The following is a 17,874-nucleotide window of genomic DNA, read 5'->3' as shown; positions in this document are numbered from 1 at the left end:
GCCACCTATCACCACTTCTGTTCACCATAGTACTGGAAGTTCTAGCTGAGTACCAGGCGAAAGAAAGAAATAAAAGGCATCCCAATCATAAAAAAGAAGGTCAAACTATCCCCATTTGCTGATGATATCATCTTATGTCAGAAAACCCTAAAAATTCCTCCAAAAGACTCCTGGAATTGATAAATAAGTTAAGTATTGGGTTACAAAATGAATATATAAAAATCAATAGCCTTTCTAATACACTAATGACAGCCAAACTGAGAATCAAATCAAGAACTGTATACCATTTACAATAGCTACAAAAGAAAATAAAAGACCAAGGAATATACTTAACCAAGGAGGTAAAAATGCCTACAAAAAGAACTACAAAATACCAATGAAAGAAATAATTGATGACTCAAACAAATGGAAAACATGTCATGCTCATGGAATGGAATAATCAACACTGTTAAAAATATCCATACTGTACAAAGTTCTTAACAAATTCAATGCAATTCCCTTCAATATACCAATGTCATTATTCCCAGAATTAGAAAAAAGAATCCCAAATTTCATATGGAATCAAAGAAGAGCCTGAATAAACAAAGAAAGCCTAACAAAAAATTGAGGCATCATATTACCTGAATTTAAATTATGCTATAAGGCTATAGTAACCAAATCAGCATTGGTACTGGTATAAATGTAGACATATAAAACAATGGAAAAGAATCAAGAACGCAGAAATAAAACTGCAGACCTTCAATCAGGTTATCTTTGACAAAGAGGACAAAAACATACACTATGGAAATGATGCCCTATTCAACAAATGGTACTGGAAGAATTGGATATCTACATGCAGAAGAATGAAACTGGATCCCTATCTCCCACCATATATAAAAATTAACTCAAGATGGATTAAGGACTTAAATATAAATAAATACATAAATTTATAAAAGAAAATTAAGGAAAAACTCTCTAGAAATTGACCTAGGCAAAGAATTTATGTCAGAGACTCCAGAAGATCTTTCATTTTGGCTATAAAAAACAAAATTAAATAAAAATAGGACTTACCTATAAATTTTCTGCACAGCAAAATAATCCTCAGAGGAAGTAGATAACCCACGGAATGGGAGAAAATATTTGCAAACTATACATCTGACAAAGGACTAATATTCAGAATCTATAAGGAACCCAACAAATCAGCAAGAAAAAAATTAAAAAGTGGGCAAAAAAAAAAAAAAACATGAACAGACATTGAAAAGAAGATATACAAATAACCAAAACACATATAGAAAATACTCAACATCACTAATCTTCAGGGAAATGCAAGTAAAAACCAAAATGAGATGCCACCTTATCCTGTCAGAATGGCTATTATTAAAAAGTCAAAAAACAATAGATACTGAGAAAGATGTGGGGAAGAGGTAACACTTATACACTGGTGGTAGGAATGTAAATTAATACAACCTCTATGTAAAATAGTATAGAGATTCCTCAAAGAACGAAAAGTAGACCTACCATTTGATCCAACAATCCCACTACTGGGTGTCTACTCATAGGAAATGAAATCATTACATCTAAAAGATACATGCACTCATATGCTTATTAGAGCACAATTCATAATTGCAAACATAGAAATAAACCTAAGTGCCTATCAACTGGTGAGTGGATAAAAATAATGTGGTATGTATATACCACTAAATACTACTCAGACATAAAGAATGAAATAATGCTTTTTGCAGCAACTTGGATGGAACTAGCCTAAGTGATTTATCTCAGGCAGGAAAACAAGTACTGTATATATTCACTTATAAGTGGGAGCTAGAGGACAGGTGTATGTGATTATACAGAGTAGTAGAATGGAATTTGGAGACTCAGACGAGGGGAAGGCAAGAGTGAAAGGAGGGATCAAAGTGGTTACAATATACACTATTCAGGTGGAGGTTACACTAAAAGTTCTGACTCCACCATTATACAATTTATCCATGTAACAAAAAACCACTTGTATATTCTAAATGTATTGAAACAAAAAAAAGAATGAAAAGGACGAAAGGTAAGTATCTCTACTATCACTATTTGTCCTTATATTAGTGATACTACACATTGTGATAAGGCAAGAAAAGAAAGAATAAAAGTTGAAAAGGAAGAAATAAAACATTTGAAATAAAAATAACAAACTATAAACTTTAAAAAGGATAAATTTTACAGTAACCAAATTATACTTCAGTAAGTTTGATGTGAAAGGAAAAGTAAATGTTTTTACATTATCTTACAAAATTATCTGAAATGTACTTACATGTAAATCAAAAAATAAGTAACATAATATTAGATTTAAGGTTTCACTTGCTTCTAACTAATCTGCCTCTATAGGCAATGTTCCAGATTCAATACTGGATATCTATGAAGAAAATTAATGGCATAGACTTAACTCCTTTCCAATTCCATAGTAGGCAGGCATTAGCAGCATAAGTCACATGGAGTGCTAACTTCTCTCGGTAGAAAAAAAAAGCAACTACCTTTCTTGTGATATTTTACTTAGTAGCATATTTTCCAAATCCTTCCAGGTAAATAAAAAAGATGTAAAGTCTCCATCTTTCTTTATGGATAAACAGTATTCCATGATATACATATGCCACCATTTATTAATCCATTCAAGGGTTCAAGGACACTTGGGTGGTTTCCACATTTTAGAGATTATAAATTGAGCTGCGATAAACATTCAAGTGCAAATGTCCTTATAGTAGAAGTATCACAGGAATAGAAAAGCAAGTTTCCAATGTACTCAATACTAATATGCAACCTGTAGATAAACAATTATAGGCCCACTTGAGAGAAAAACACGATTAAATTCAAGAAAGGGGGAAGAGAGAGGGCAGAGGTCGCTTGAGAAACTCTCACCTAATTGGCACAATGTAGGGGTATGTGGCACACCTCGTGGGTGAAAGGCTCAACTACAACGTGGACTTTACATAACAAATGTAAATAATGTAACCTAATCTAATATACCTTTATATTAATCTGAAACTTTTTGGAAAATAATTAATATATATTTTTAAAAAGCGGATCAGTTACCCAACAGCAGCTGAATAGCAGAAGAATTCTGAGATAATGTTTTTGGATAATGAAAGGAGGAGATAGAAACTGAGATATGTTCAAAAATAAACTAAAAAGTAAGAGCTGAGAGGTTGGGCTAGCAATTTGGCACTTCAGACTACATGTAAGGCTGTATATCATACTTTTTTTTTTCCAAGATAACTCTTATGTCTTTTTCTGTCACATATCTAGATATCACTTGCAGCTTATTTTCAGATGAAAGGAGTAATGCCATGGTTATTGAGAAAAGTTAATAAGAAAGCCTTAAAAAGTCTGTAAAGACAACCATAAATATTTTAAGGTCCCCTTACACTCAATAGGCACCGTACTCAAAGACATGAATACTATCATATCTTTTATAAGTTCATAGAATAACAATGTCCTTGTATGTTTGACTCAGAGCAAATAAAACATTGGAAGACTGACTAGTGATTACCTGTGGTTCCCATGCCTGTTAAATTAAAGAAACACACCTTTATTCAGTCATTTTATGAAACACTTTAGTCATTTGCTATATGTCACTTCCCAAGAGATGCATTTTCTACCCACCTATAAGAAATAACAAGGAATGAATGATGGCATCCATGGAAAGTAGGCGGCAAACATGGTGCTACAAGAATGAAAAGTTTTTGACTTCATGTTAGTAAATCCACTTCTTCCATTATATTAAATGTATGTAATGATCACGATGGCCTCTCTTATAGTGTAAATATACATTAAGTCCATGGAGGAGGTTATGTACAGATTAATAGGTGCTATAATGAACTCTAAAGGTAGATTTCATATTGGTTGCCATCTAACATTGCTTATTTATTATGACAATTTTATGATGTGGCAGTATATTGTCTGACAGGATAAAGTGTTTTTTTCCTAACATGTAGCATGGGGACATGTAACCTTGTAAGCAGAGACTTAGTCTTTAAAATGCAAAGTATTGAGAAGTGACTTCCAGAATGTCATTGTGAGGAGCTTCATGGACTTTTCTCCCAGGGAACATTCATCATTGGTGAAAACCATAAAGATAAATTAATTAAATAAATAAAATATGTAGGATTCTCCATACTTCCTTTCAAAAAAGTTGTGTTAGTTTGCAGTCCCACCAGCAGAGTGAAAGTGTTCTCTTCTCTCTATAGCCATGCCAGTATCTCCAGCTTTGAGATTTTGTGATGTGGGCCATTCTCACTGGGAGTATGTGAGATCTCAGGATGCTTTTGATTTTCATTTCTCTGATAATTAGGGACAATGAGCATTTTTTCATATGTTTGTTAGCCAATTGTCTGCCTTCTTTAGAGAAGGTTCTATTCATCTCTCTTGCCCATCAATATAAGGGAATGTTGGTTCATTTTATGTTGATCAATTTGAGTTTTTTGTAGATTCTAGTTATCAATCTCTGTTCCGATTCATAATATTCAAATATCTTTTCCCATTCTGATAATTGTCTATTTGCTTTGGTTGTTGTCTCCTCAGCTGTACAGAAGCTATTCAGTTTAATTAAGCCTCATTTGTTTATTTTTGCTGCAGTTGAAATTGCTACTGAAATCTTCTTCATAAAGTCTTTCCCCAGGCTGATACCTTCAAGTGTTTTCCCACACTTTCTTTGAGGATTTTTATTGTTTCATGCCTTAGATTTAGATCTTTTATCCATCTTGAATTGATTTTAGTGAGTGGTGAAAGGTGCAGATCGGCCTTCCTATAAAGACACAAATCCCAGAAGCCATGAAAGAGAGACTTACAATGCCTGACTATATAAAATGTAGGATTATCTTCATGATAAAATATGTTAAAAGTAAATTCAAGTTAAAAACTGGGGGAAAAATTAAAATATGTAAACTCTTGGCAAGTTATTCTAAGGACTTTTAGCAAATGGAAAAACAATTGTTTAGTAAGTTAAGAGAACATACTAAATTTGGCAAGAACAGCAGGACTCCATAGCAGTTGAACCATGACCTTATCCTCACCCTGCTACAAATCAATGGATGCTAAACTTTGCTCACAGAATAGGACTACAGTTTCTCCATGGGAAGGATGACCCACTAGCAATTTTTATATTTGTGCCTCCCAGTTCCATGTTGCAGAAGCTCTTTTCCAAGCAAATCATTTGAGAGAACTGGGACTCCATTTCTACACTCAGCCCCATGTCATAGGGCAGAAGCTTTACCCAGTCATGACAGGCCAAGAATACTGGACCTCAATCACCATCGATTCTGCTTATTCAGAAATAAGAGGCTTAACCCTGGGTTAGGCAAGCACCCCAGCCTTGCACTTCATAAATCAAGAATGTCATGGTGTCACCCCAAGAGAATTGGGCCTCTGTCCCCACCACCAGTTCCAAAGCAGTGACATAGAAGTTTTTTCTAAAAAAAGATTCAGTCTATAAAAATACACAGCTCTCCCACAAGGGACTGATTTTATTTGGAAGAGAGTGTATAGAAGTTCAAGCCAAAGGATATTGTTAGAGATTTTTTATTATTAAATCATAAACACATAGATCATGTATACATTAATGTATTTATGGGGTACAATGTGCTGATTTCACACAGAATTAGGAACACTTACATCACACTGGTTAACATATAACTTACCTCATCTTGTTTACTTAATTATTGTGTTAAGACATTTATACTCTATACTAATAGATCCAACATGTACCCTTACTTTATGCACCATAGGTATGATCCCACCATTCACCATCCCTCTATGTGACCTTCTTCCTCCTTCATCTTGGGTCATAGTTGTGATCTATTCTTCATGTGAAAATGTGAGTGATTGTAAATTGGTTTCATAATAGTACTGAGTACATTGGATATTTTTTCTTCTATTCTTGAAATACTTTACTAAGTAGGATATGTTACAGCTTTATCCACATTAATGTAAAAAAGGAAAAGTCTCCATCTTTTTTAAGGCTACATAATATTCCATGGGATACATATACCACAATTTATTAATCTATTCATGGGTGGATGGACACTTGGGCTTCTTCCATGACTTGGCTATTATGGATTGAGCTTCAGTGAACAGTCTGGTGCAAATATCTTTGTTATAAAGTTATTTTTGGTTTTTTAGATATACACCTAGTAGAGTAATTGCAGGATAAAACAGCAGGTCTACTTTTAGATCCCTGAGTATTCTCCATACTTCTTTCCAAAAGGGACATATTAGCTTGTACTCCCACCAGCAGTGCAGAAGTGTTCCCTTTTCTTCACATGGTAAGTGGTAGCTCCATGACAGTAACAAGCTAAACTGAAGAATAGTCCAAAATTGAACAGAAAGAATCAGGGAAAGTAACAGCTAAGAAAAGTCCACTTGAAATCACAACAAGCCTCAAACACTAACATCAAAGGCTATCCCTGCAAAAAGGACCAAATTTAATTAGATTACGGTGGAGTAATATATGCCCCCAAAGCATTGTCAAAAATAATGGAGCAATCAGTGGGCATTACTAGAAGCTAACAGGTGAACGTGATAACCATAGAGGCTGACAGAGAGATCAGGAAAAGAGAAAGATAAAGAGTACCCTTCTTAAATGGCTGTCATTGCACTGGGACTTTTCATAAGCCCATGGCTGTGCATAGTGAGGGGTAACATAAAAGACTGCACACTACTAGAGAAGTAGTCTTCAGTGAAATGGTCCACCCATGTCACTAAACAAGGAAGCATATAAACAATAGAAACAAGTCTGTGAGTGAGTGGGTGGGTGGTAAGATTTTTTTCAGAGTTGTTATATATATTATCTAAAATGTGGAGTTTTCGACTAGAACAAAAATTACAAGAAAAGAAATGTTCAGTGTGACCCATCCATAGGGAGAAAGAAAAGGCAATCAAAGTCCAAGTGAGAGGACTCTGATGTTAGGTTCAGCAGACAAAACCTTAAAAGTGGTTATATATATAAACAAAGAAAACGATACTTAAAGAAGTAAAAAAAAGATGTGAAGCCACTGTCCTCAAAGAGAATAGGAATAAATAGAAATAGTAATAAAGAACCGAGTAGAAATTCTGAAGTTGAAAAATACAAGAAACAAAATGAAAAGTTACTAGAGGGGATCAATAGTAGGTTAGAACAGGCAGAGGACAAAAGTCATTGAATTATAAGATATACTGGTAGAAAGGATGCAATCTGAAGAGGAAGGCAAAAAAAAAAAAAAAAGAAAAGAAAAGAAAAAGAAACAGCTCCTCAGAGAAATGTAGAATATCATAAGGGCACCAACATTTGCAAAAGAGGGGTATCAGAAGATAAGGGAAGAGAGAAGGAAGCAGAAATAGTTATTAGAAGAAATAATGGATATAAACTTACCAAATTTGATGAAAAACATTCAAGAGGCTTGAAAAACTCTATGTAGGATAAATGTAAAGCAATCCACACCCATCATAAGAAAAATAATAAAAATGTTCAAAGAAAAAGAGAAAATCTGGAAAGCAGCAAGAGGAAAACAACTTGTCATACACAAGTGAATCCCAATAAGGTAACTTCTCATTACCATATGAAAACACCACACTGTACCCCATGACTGCATTAATGTACACAGCTATTAATTAATAAAAATATATAAATAAATAAATAAAAAGAAAGTCAGAAGGCAGTGCTGGCTATCAAGTGCTGAAAGAAAAAGTCTTACACAGCAAAATTTTCTTTCAAAAGTGAGGCGAAATAAAGACATTTTCATATAAATAAACTGATAGAATTTGTCACTCTGAGACCTTCCTTATAAGAAGTATTAAAAGAAGTTCTTTGCACTGAACATTAGTGAACCCAGACTTGCTATTCAAATGAAGACACATTTAACAAAAAATGCTAGCAAAGGTAATTATAAAAGAAAGCATAAATCTATGTCCTCTCTTTTTCCCTCTTAAAGTATTTGAAAAATAATGACAAAAAATAATATGTCTATAATAATATTATCTTATTAATTCTGGAACATATGGAAATATATTTGAAAATAATACAGGGGAATAGTAACAAAAGCTACATTAAAATAAGAAAATAGATGCCGCATGAATTCACGCAAACAAATGAAGAAAACCAGGAAAAGTAAATAGGAAAATGAGTATTATTTGATGAGATGTGCTAAGCTCATGCTAAGCCATTTGAACTCAAAAAAAATGCAATTTCAATAAAGCATTGGGCTGCATTTGGAACTATGGATAGAATATTGAGACCAACCCCATATCACACATACATGAATCAACCACTGCTGAATAATATGGTCTTGCTTTAATAAAAGTATGTGCAGAGCACATAAAAGGAGGCCATGCAACATACTTATTCCGTTTCTTGGATGACCATCAGATAATGATTAACCCTATTTTCAGTTACTCAAATCAGTGATGAATAAAAATAATAAATTTCCTAGGTCATAGATTTGTTTAATGACAAAACATGCTCTCTAATATTACAAGCTTATTCCAAAAGAACTCTCATCAATTCTGTAGTCCTTTCTGTTTTTTTCTGTGTAAAATAGATGAAAGGCTCCATGTTGTTTGAGTCTGTACTATTGTTTGGAGCATTCAGCTAACTAGGTTAATTAACTTCACTCTTTTTACCAGTCAAAAGCCATATCCTACTGTCTCAACCACCATCTCACAGTGAAATTTTGTAGAAGCCAAAACCACTGCCAAAAAGACAAGACTAAAGTCTTGGTAGAGCTTTAGCATAGCCAACTTGAATCAGAGGAAACTTGGATACATAACAGAGAGTAGACATCTTTCTTGCTAGATTTCCATTGATCAGGGCTGTGGTTAGGTAAGAGGTTACTTTGTAATATTCAATGTAACTCATTGAATCTTACTGACTCTGTTTGGCTCAAGGTAGCGTGAAATGACTAAGTTTTGATGTAGCATTTCATTTTCAACCTATTTTCTCATGTTTATTCATGCAATCTTTACTAAGCATCTGCTGTAGGGGAAGTAACATCCTCAGCACTAGTAAGACAATAAACATTTCTTTAATGACTATTATTTTTGTTCATTTACCCACAAAATATTTTTGAATGTCTACTGCATGCTAGACACTGTATAAATTGCTACATATATGTTGGTAAAGATAATGGTAGTTCTTGATTCATAAAACTGATAGTTTGGGAAGCTGGGATATATGATTAAAAAGCTGTAACAGAAAAGAAGAAGAAGCTCCTGCCATATACATCATGAAGGAACTTGGAAGACAATGTGCTAAGCAAAATAAACCAAACCCAGAAAGACAAAAACTACATGATCTCACTTACATGTAGAGTATAAACATTTTCAACTCGTAAAAGCAGAGAGTAGAACAGTGGCTGGGGTGGAGGAACTGGAATGATGTTTGTGAACAGACACAAAATTTTAGTTAAGATGAATAAGTTCAAGAGATTTTATCATACACCATGATGACTACAATTGATATCAATATATTATATACTTTGATCTTCCTGAATATTAGGTGTTATTATTATTATGTCATGTAATGTGTATGTTAGATAGCTTGATTTAGTTGTCTCACTATGTATGCATCTTTCAAAACATCATGTTGTACACCATAAATATATACAGTTTTTTAAGGCCTTTATTTTATCTTAAAGAAATTTACTTATTTATTTTTTAATATCTATTCTTCATTTACTATTTAATTTTTTATTTCAGATTAATGTGAGGATACAAATGATTAGGTTGCAATTTTTACTTTGTTAGGCAAAATCCCTGTTGTAGTTGTGTCCTACACCCGGGAGCTGTGCCATATGCCCTTACATTAGGCCTATTAGGTGGGAGCACACCACTCACACCACCCCCCCCACACACACCTTCCTCCCACAATTTGAATTGATTTGAGTTTGTCTCTTGTGTGTGCGTATATTAGTTCATCTCCTGGCTTCATATTACAATTGAGCACATTGGATTCTTGCTTCTCCATTCTTGTGATGCTTTACTAAGAAGAATGTGTTTCAACTCCATCATAGTTAATACAAAAAATGTAAAGTCTCCATCTTTTCTTGTGGCTGAATAATATTCCATACTTTATTAATCCAGACATCACAGTTTATTAATCCATTCATGGATTTATGGGCATTTAATACATCTTGGTATATCATGGCTATTGTAAACTGAGCTTCAATAAACAATCTAGTGCAAGTGTCCTTACCATAAAATGGCTTTTTATCTTCTGGGTAGGGGCCTGGTAATGGGATTATAGGATCAAATGGGAGGTCTATTTTAAGGTCTTTGATGATTCTCCATACTTCTTTACAAAGAGGTTGTGTTAGTTTGCAGTCCCCTCCACATCTGCACCAGCACCTGCAGCTTTGGGACTTTGTAATGTGGGCTATATATACAGTTTTTACTTATGAATAAATAAATAAATAAATAAATAAATAATCCTAGCTCTCTGGGAAGCCAAGGCAGGTGGATTGCCTGATCTTAGGAATTCCATACCAGCCTGAGCCAGAATGAGACCTTATCTCTAAAAATAGCCAGGCATTGTAGTCTGGCTACTTGGGAGGCTGAGGCAAGAAAATCACTTGAGACCAAGAGTTTGCTGTGATGCCACAGCGCTCTACCAAGGGCAATGAAATGAGACTCTGTCTCAAAAAACTAAGTAACTAAAATAAATAAATAAAGGCTGTAACAGAAAATAAATCGGTGAGGACAGAAGATATTTAGTAATAATAATTCACGTGATTATCCCCAGGTCTGTTTTCTCTGCTCCATAATTTTTAGAAAGTAACAGGTTCTGTGCTCATTAATTGATGGGAGTTATGAGCAACCGTAGAAAGATGAAGTTTACTACAAAACTTCTTGGTTTTTACTCCAAAAGCCTATGTCCACTGATGGTATTCAAAGTTGAAGAAAATAGGGCTTTCCCTCAAATTAAAGAGAGTGATTCCCCAGGTTGGTAGAGAAGAAAAAGATTTGAGAATACTAGAGGTGGGAGTATTAAGTCACTGTTCCCTGGGAATACTCCAAGAATTTGGTATATATACCAAATATATGTAAAATTAAATATTATACAGGGAATATTGCCACTTGTGACAACATGGATCTCTGGTTGGCATAATGCTAAGTGAAATAATCCAGACACAGAAAGATATGAACTATATGATCTCATTTATATGTAGAATCTAAAATGGTCAAAATTATAGAAGCAGAAAGTAGAACAGTGATGGTCATGGGATGGGGGGACAGGGGAAATGGGATGATGTTGGCCAACAAGTATGAAGTTTCAGTGATGCAAAACATATCTTCTGGAGACCAAAAATACAGCATAGTGACTACAGTTAACAATAGTATAATGTATACTTGAAATTTCTTTATAGGATAGATATTCCACAAGAAGAAGGAGGGAGGAAAAGAATGAGAAGAAATGGTGTAAGATGAAAGATATTGTTCAGTTCGATTGTGGTAGTCATTTCATAATGTAGTATACATATATCAAAATATTAAATTGTATACCTTAAACATATATACAATTTTGATTTCTCAAATATCCCTTAATTAAGCTGTAAAGAATAGCTCACACAATCATTTCTCTATTCAAAATTTGTTATATACCTGATATATAACAGAAAATGTTCCAAAGTTATTTTTTGAAAAGGGAAGAGATAGGGCAGCATTTCAGTGAATGCACAAATGAAAAGGTATTTATGAGGTAGATTCTAGACTTTCTTCTTTTGACTCCACATAACCTTCTCTTTAGAACTGAAATAATAATAGCATTGAAGAGGGTTTCCTGGGTGAGGTGATTCCTTGAGACCATTTTCTTCTGTAAGATCTACAATAATAATAGCTATCATTATTGGGCATCCTTGTTTGCTAGGTACTCTTATGAACACTTTACTTATATGAACTCATTGAATCTTTGGAACTTGAGAGAAAGTATTATCATTTTCCCAGAGAAAAGTAGAAGCACAGAGGAATATGTTCCAGGACCCATGCCTTCACTTTGAAGTTAACCTTCAGTTCTTAGTGTCATCTTGAACTAAAAGTATTAATGTTCCCTACAATTTGAAAATTTCTACAAGTTTACAGTTTTTGAAAACATTTTAATGTTATTTCTAACTCACAAAATGTCTGGTAAGAATATCCATCTTTCATTAGCTCTAACATATAAATGTTGATTTCTTTGCCTTGAACTAAAAGTATTAATTTTCCCTATAATTTGAAAATTTCTACAAGTTTACAATTTTGGAAAACATTTTAATGTTATTTCTAACTCACAAGATGTCTGGTAAGAATATCCATCTTTCATTAGCTCTGATATATAAATGTTGATTTCTTTGCCTAGGAACTCAAAGAATAATCAATGCCCAGGTGGTACAAATCCCTTTGACCACACAGCCAAATTGTGCAAATGTCTTTGTCCCTTCAGTGGGTGTGCTGAATTATGACAGCAAAATCTTCTTATAGAGAAAAATAGTCATCCCTTGTTTTTCTCATGACCATTTTATTCTACAATATCAGCAAGGGGCTAATTCTTCCAACTAGTAATTTTATCATACTATCTGAACCTTTTTGTTCTTTTTGTACAGAGCAAATTTTTAAAGTCATCAAAAATAAATATATTGTTTCGAAAGTAATCACACAGAAAGATGCCACAAATTATACTGAGGGTCATTTATTTGAGTCTATAATTAAATAACATCTCAGTTCATACACACAATGTCATAAAACTTATTTTTGTGAAATAAAATTAATCCGCTATTTATCTGTCAGTGTACTCATCCTTTGCAAATCATTTCCTCCATGATGAATAGTCTTAAGAATGTAATCCAAATCATCTTATTAGCAATTGCACACTGTTTTAAAACTTTGCCAATACCCCTCTTCCTGGGAATTCATGTTAAAAAAACAAATGGGGAAGAAAAAACATCACTTTCCTTTTCAATATTTTCAAACCAAACACATATGTAATTTTCTATAAAATAAATCTTTTATATGCATAACATTGCACATCATGTAAAATATATATAATTTTAGAATACTTGTTAAATATGTATATATTTAAAACATATAGACAGAAACACTATAAATTGAGTTTAGCTGTGACAAGAGTTTTGCACCCTGTTAATTTAAAACCTAAAATCATAATTTCCTAGGTAAAGCAAAAATGTAGATAATTAGAAATTGTCGTATAGAGGGTGAACAATTCTATTGAGTTGTTACAAAAGGATAAAGCTATAGTCATATAATTCCTGGTAGGACTATAGAAAGGTTTCCTTCTGTTTCAAACTTTGTCCACTTTGTCAGAATCTGCAGAGCTCAGAGACAAAGAGGAGCCTGAGATTTGGTATTTTTAACAATCTCATCTGGTGACTCTTTTTTTTTTTTTTTGAGACAGAGCCTCAAGCTATCCCCCTGGGTAGAGTGCCGTGGCATTACAGCTCACAGCAACCTCCAACTCCTGGGCTCAAGCGAGTCTCCTGCCTCAGCCTCCCAAGTAGCTGGGACCACAGGCGCCTGCCACAACGCCCGGCTATTTTTTGGTTGCAGCCGTCATTGTTGTTTGGCGGGTCCGGGCTGGGGATTCGAACCCACCACCTTAGGTGTACGTGGCTGGCGCCTTAGCTGGTTGAGCTATAGGCGCCGAGCCTCATCTGGTGACTCTTAAGACCCAGCAACTTGGAAAATATCAGTTGCACTAGTTGAGAATCCAGGTGGAAGAATCCGTTAATTATATCTTCCACTCTATCACAGATATTTCAGTTTCCTACTGTTACTTGGCAAGTTATTGCTGGATAGAATCACTTAGTGATGGGCTGTAATTTCTTAAAATCTTACAGCATCTGCTTAGAAGGTAATTTAAATGTCATCGAACCCAATCTCAAGTGTTTCCTGATCTTTCTTCAAATTTAGCCTCACCCTCTGGCCATCACCTCCTGCTTCACCAGTCCCTTAGCTTGGTGTTTATGCCAATCACTTGAAGCTAACCTAATTCAATTACAGAGAGCAATATATTTTAAAGAAAACAGTATCTTTTAATAGATTTTCCAATCACCTAGCCAATCATTTACGACCTACCTTGCTCACAAGTGTCTATAATGATTCACGTCTAATGTACACACTTACTCATTCCCTAAGGCATAAAAGAAGTCAAGCTAAGCCTGCAGAGTTTCAGTTCTTTAGTTATCATTATCATCAGGTGTTATCCAAGATACTATGTCTACAAAAATAAAGTGGAAATGATTATGAGATAATTTAATTGATAATTGTTGTAACTATTTAAGTAGATAGTCCATATCAGTCTTCAAAATTGCATTTGCAGCTAAACAATATTGTTATTATTGATGCATTTTAGGGCAAAAACAACCCTGCATGATTTAGCCTGTGAATGAATTGCATGGGAAAATTTTCAACAAAATTATTTCTGCACTTCAGAGTCTAGGAGATGTTAAGTAATTATGTATTGATTCTTTTTCTTCCCCTCATGTAATTGATTCAATTCATATGGTCTTCACTTCCCAAAAGACTATAACATCCATAAAAATATTATTTCTGTGGGTATAAAATTCTGTATATTACAATATGCCATTAGGCCATCAGACATTCTTGAGGCCCATCTGTACTATTGTCACATTAGCAACAGAGGTAGCAATGAGAATCGACTTCAGACCTAAAAAAAAAAAAAAAAAAAGACCTTAAAAAAGGTGGGGGGGCCTGCTGAAAATAAAAATTTCTCAGTAAATGTTTCACAGAGCTGAGAGCTACTGGATCCCACATTTGTTTTCTGAATAGTTACTTCTTTCAATTGTTATACTACGTATTGACCAGACTTTGTCCTTGACCATAGGGAACTATGAAATTCTAGCATTGAAGTACTCAGAGATCATCTAGTCTCAAATAAATGAGGAAATTATAGGCTACCTAATATTGCCTGTTTAACAATAACTATTTATTAAGAGTCCAGTGCCCAGAGCACTAGACACAGAGCTATGAACAGAATAATCAAAGCCTTTTTGTGCTTCAGAGTTTACACTTTAGTGGGAGGAAAAAAACAATGAGCAAACAAATAAATGCAGGCCATCTCAGATTGATGTGAGCACTATGGAAGAAAAATAAGGAAGCAGAAAGGGAAGGAGTAGAGCTGTAAGGAGGGCACCAAAAGGGTTTCTAGTAGCTGTGCCCACCATTATCACCCCTCCTGGGAGCTTGCTCCACCTGTGCCACTGCTGGGCTTTCTCTGTCAGATGCTGTTCCATGCTATGCAGGTGTCTTGGGGTCCGTGACTTCTGATGGGCCCCATTGAGAAGACCTCTGCTCTCAGACACATCAAGAAGCATGTGCGTGCAGAGGGAAAACAGCCATGTAATAATTCTGACATAATTCAAATCACCAAGTTTCAGCTATGCTTACAAATAACTGGTTTGAATGCACCCTTATTTTATACTACAAAGGAGAAAAATCTAACACAACCTGTATTTGCTTTGTTTCACACTGGTTCTTACATTTCTCAGATCACCCTTAAGTTAGAACAGTTAGGGCCAGGGCCGGTCTCTTGTTATTAGAATCTCCCTGCTTTGAGGGAAGACTATTTGATTGATCCTCTTTTCTCTCTCATTTGTCCTTTTTGCCCTTGGCTTGACTGTTTTGTTGAGGCAACCAACATTTTTTCCCGTGGCTTCTCCACTTGACACTTGATGAGCACAGATGTGTCAAGTTGCTATCTGATCTTCCACAGTCATGCGCCTTTCCTGTCCAGTTCTGATGGGAAATCTGACACACACTGTGATCTCACTGTAATTTTGACAAGGGAAGTCTGACAGAAAAGACCATTGTCTCCACACAAATAACCTAGAATTTCCCTCCCCACTCCCTACCCTTCCATCCATAAAAAAAAAAAAGTTATGCCAACTTGAGATGTAGAGCCATGAACAGAATGACACATCATGCTGTCAGCTAAAGCAATAAAAACAGATACATTTTCTGTACATGGTAGTGACCCTTAGGGAACACAAACATGTATTTCCTACTATAGAATATACATTTGCTCATAAACTCTTTTGTTGTTTTCTAATTAAATAATAGAAAGTATATAATATTCTCATACCACCAGAAAACTGAAATTCTGGGAGTAGGAGAAAAGAATTCATTCTGAAGTTTCAGATTTAGATTTTCATAAGAAAAGTAAATGGAAGGAGATAAAAATAATCAGTAAAATTGAGAAGCAGCACAATATGCTATTTCCTTTTCTTCATCAGTTCTATAATTTCACAATTTGATCAATGATCACTATTCTGCACAGCATCATTTTTAACATAGGCATTTGGGGGATTTGGGATTATTTCCTGTAGCTTTGGAAAAAATAGTAGTATTTATTTTAACTTTTATTTCTCCATAATATTTACCGAACAAAAAACATTCCAACAAAACAAAACCAAAATAGATGTCTTTTATCCTTCATACAGGATAGCATTTCTTTGATACTGAAGATCACCTTGGAAAATTTGTTATATTATATTTGGTGAATCTTTGTGAAGAATGACAGAGTTCAAATGTGTCACACACTTTCAATTTCATCACTGAAAAGGCACAGTTTATTCAAGCTTATTCACCTCACAGCTATAGAGGCTTTTGTTTATATATCATTCACTTTGAAGTGTAAGGGTTTTGAAATCCCTTTTTTATAAGGTAAATATGCCTGTTTTTACAATTTTCAGATTGGAAGCCAGCAACTACACTTTTTGAACTGATATTTCTTATTATAGAATATACATTTGAATTTTGCCAAAGAAATATTATACTTCCTTATTGCTTTGTAATTAAACAATAGAAAGTATAAAATATACTTAAAGGGACCTATATTGAACAAAAACTGACTATATAATGTTTTACATAAAAGTGTGGTTAAAAATATTAAAAATATTAAATAATAATAATAATTAATATTATTAATACTAAAAATAATAAAAATATTAAATGAGAAAGAAAAATTTAGGTAAATGATCTATTTAAAAAAGCCTTACTAGAACAACTTTGGTTGTACCCTAGAAACCATTCTCTAGTGGTTTATATTGTAAAGAGAGGCAAGGTGACAGGAGTATAAAATGTAAAGAGACAAAACTTTAAGTATAGGTACTTCAACTAGAAGCATAATCTGAGTTAGTTATTTAAGTTAGCTTAATCAGATTTCTCATTGGTAGAAATGTATATCTACTCCACAAGGATAGTATAAAGTGAGAAATAATATCAAATTTTTATGACTAATAAAGCATTGAAAACAGGCAAGTTACTTTAATTCTTTTTCTGGTATTACAAAAATAATATCTTACAACCTGAAGCATAATACTAGCTCCCATTTCTGGAGTCACATGTTATCTCTCACAAAATGTGTGTATAATGTATACACAGCTGGCCTCCATATCTGTGAGTTCCACATCCATGGGTTCTTTCAACCAATCTCAGGTTGAAAATAATTGTGTTCACAAAATCAATAAACATCACAGTGCAGTAATAAAAAATGCATAAAGTAATGTTTAAAAACAATACAGTCTGCAAGCCTTCCTCAAGAGAACTGAAAGAAAGGAAGTTAACAACTTAATGGGACATCTTAAGCAACTGGAAAAGGAAGAACATTCCAATCCCAAATTCAGTAGAAGAAAAGAAATAACCAAAATGAGAGAAGAATTAAATGAAATTGAAAACAAAAGGATTATACAACAAATCAACAAATCAAAAAGTTGGGTTATTGAAAAGGTCAATAAAATAGATAATTTTTGGCCAACCTAACCAGGAAAAAAAGAATAAAATCTCTAATTTCATCAATCAGAAATGGTAAAGATGAAATAACAACAGACCCCTTAGAAATTCAAAAAATCCTTAATGAATATTACAAGAAACTTTATT

The sequence above is a fragment of the Otolemur garnettii genome, unplaced genomic scaffold (genome assembly GCF_000181295.1).
Source record: "Otolemur garnettii isolate 467f Iridium unplaced genomic scaffold, OtoGar3 scaffold00036, whole genome shotgun sequence".
Lineage (NCBI taxonomy): Eukaryota > Metazoa > Chordata > Mammalia > Primates > Galagidae > Otolemur > Otolemur garnettii.
The sequence above is the reverse complement of the archived record's forward strand: the minus strand, read 5'-3'. Positions refer to the sequence as shown.